Genomic DNA, 3250 nt, shown 5'->3' with positions numbered 1-3250 from the left:
TGTCTTGTGATTGAACCTTGGTGAGTGATGAGTATGCAAGTATATATTATTTCACTTTAATTTAATTCCTGATTGCATTAGTTAAACTAATCTGCAATGTTGGTTAATAGTTTGTCGTTATTTAGACACAAGAATTATATCACAACCACCATTGGATCATCATAAAACCTAATGGGTCCATGACACCAAGGTTCAACACATGAGCCCATCATAAATTTTTATTTTTATTTTTTTGTTTAATTTTCTAATTAACATATGAGGTTGTTGAAATGTCATATGTGCTCCAAAACTAACATTGTCCTCTAACAATCATTCCCTTTGAAAAAAAAAGTTATCCTTTTTTTAATCACATAATTTATTATTAAAATATTGTTTATTTTACGAATCTTATCTCTAAATTTTGTTGCATTGTGTGGTTGATTTCTTTTTTAGTTTTAGAGAAAATGTGTTATAAGATATGAAGGTAAAATCAACTCTATCAACCTTTTGAATAATCTGTTTTTTGTTTTTTCAAATGGATATATTGAAAACATCTAATAGGAAAGAGTTGGTATATAATTAGAGAAATTTAAATTTAATGAGTCACAAATTAACTTATAAGAGACATCGCATCACCTCCGACTCAAATGATATATGTTCCAACCACGTTCAATAGTCTTATATCGTTTACGAGTCAAGGAGGTCAAAGACGGTTTAAATATTTCTCCTACCTTACATCTTCAAGATGTCTTTTAAAGACAAAATTATGACGAAATTCCTCATTTCAAAACAAACAATACTTCGGATGCATAGTAATTGACCCTTAATGAAAATATTTGACGAACTTTAGATCGAAACATTAACCCTTACAACTATCAAAACGAAAACAATGTGTTTCTTAACAAAATATAATAAAACAATGCAAACTCATTCATTTTTTTTCTACTTTATTTAACATATATGTATATATAAACATTAGAAATCTGGTTATAAAATGAACCTAAAAAATCTTAGTGGTAAAATTTATTAAGTGTTAACATATTGTATTCAATCCTAAATGTCTTTAAAATAATTTTTTAGGCAATCTAAAATATAAAACTTTTATTTCTTGTAGCGAAAGGAAACCCCTTTTGTAAATTCTAGATTTGGTAATCCAAATAAAATATTTTACATTCAGAACTATTATTTCTGCAATAGAAAAACTGCAAGATGATATTATTGGAGTGTACAAAAACTTGGAAATATATATATATATATATATATATATATATATATATATATATATATATATATCATCAAACTTACCTATATTCAAATGAGGGCCAGTGAATAATTAGTAAGATAGTAGTGTGTCAACTGTCAAAGATGATGATTTCTTCTATTGGTTTCAATGTTTGGTAATTTAGTTATATATGTAAAGAAAAAGTCAAAGTGCAGAAGATTATAACCTTTTTCAACAAATTGTTTCCCTTATGTCAAGGGGAATCTCAATAAAAGTTTAAATTGATTGGAGCTTTCCAACAACTTTTCTTTGAAAACCTTGATTAGGGTTACTTTATATCTTTTCGTTTTGTAGTCTTTATATGTCAAGGGTTGAAAATAAGCTCATATGAATAGGGAAAGGTTTTTCCTAATGAAACTTCCCTGCATTTGAAGTCACAATAATAATCATTTGTGGCAAGAAAATTGTGCCTGAGAAACTTCTTACTCTGCCCTAAATAACTCTCCCCTTGTTTTTTTAATGGAGTTTTGTTTGGTGATGACACCAATTGTGTCTCAATGAGTTATTATTTTTCTCTTTATCCTAAGCCACGGTGTTATCAACAACCAGTTTTTAAAAATGTATTACAAGATGTTATTAAGTCATTGGTAAATTTAAACTTGCTTTAAATCCTCTTTAGATTATACTATGGATATGTTTCAATAAATATTTTCGTAAATAAAAAAAAATTAGAATGAAATCAAGCTATGTCATCCTTTTTAAAAGTCTTTTAATAGAATTCTTTTAATAAATTATATGTCGCAACCAGATCACGACGGGACGACGAAAGAAAAAATTTTAAATACAGAGGAGTCGTCACCATAGTTTATTAAGGAAAACTATAGAAAAATATTAAAGATTTTAGTCTTTAAAACCAAGTTTAGGTTCGGAAGTCGGTTACGAGTGGGGAAGGTATCAGCACCCCACAACGTCCATCCAAAGATGGTTCCTTTTAATTAAGTGTACAAAATTAATGCAATTTTTAAAATATTTAGTTTTCCATAAAAATCAAACAAACAAACAAATACAAAAATATTAAACAAAAGTATTATTGAAATTTTAGTTGGGTCCGACAATGATTGACCTTGCTCCTACGTATCTCCATCTCGCTCCTACATATTTACATTAAGAATGGAAAATCAAGGATCACGTAGTTCTAAATGAAAAAAACTATTTGAAAAGATGTGATTTTTTTGAAGGTGAACCTGACAAGGATTTGGCCTCGCTCCTACGTATTTCCATTCAGGATGAAAAATCAGGAGGGATTAAGTACTTCTAAATAAAAGACTATGGAAAATGACTTTGAAAAGATTTTAATTTTTGTTGAAGGTGAACCCCACAAGGACTTGGCCTCGCTCCTACATATCTTCATTCAAAATGGAAAATAGGGATCACATAGTTCTAAATGAAAAAAAATATTTAGAAAATATGGAAGGGTTTTTAAACTCGAATTATTTTAGAGAGATTTTGTAAGTTGTAAATTAACAAGCAAGTATGAGACCCAAGAAGATAATTAAAAAGTATAAAAATTAATGATTATCAACCGAGCGAGTTCGGAACTCAACATGAGAATTAAAGTTATGAAAATAATGATTATCAAGTGAGCCCGAGACTCCACATGATAATTAAAGTTATGAAAATTAATGAATATCAAGCAAGTACAGGACTCGATGTGATAATTAAATTCATGAAAAAAAAAAGATATCAAGGGAGACCACTACTCGACATGAGAATTAAAGTTATGAAAATAATGATTATCAAGCGAGCCCGAGACACGACATGATAATTAAAGTTATGAAAATTAATGATTATCAAGCGATTATGGGACTCGACATGATAATTAAAGTTATCAAAAATAATGATTATCAAACAAGTTTAGAACTCAACATGATAATTAAGTTATGAAAATAATAATTATCAAGCGACCTCGAGACTCGACATGATAATTAAAGTTATGAAAATTAAAGATTATCAAACTCGACATGATAATTAAAGTTATGAAAATTAATG

This window comes from Vigna unguiculata, chromosome 6, assembly GCF_037176805.1.
Source record: "Vigna unguiculata cultivar grain cowpea cultivar isolate G323 ecotype 2 chromosome 6, ASM3717680v1, whole genome shotgun sequence".
NCBI classification, from domain to species: domain Eukaryota; kingdom Viridiplantae; phylum Streptophyta; class Magnoliopsida; order Fabales; family Fabaceae; genus Vigna; species Vigna unguiculata.
Note: the sequence above shows the minus strand (reverse complement) of the source record.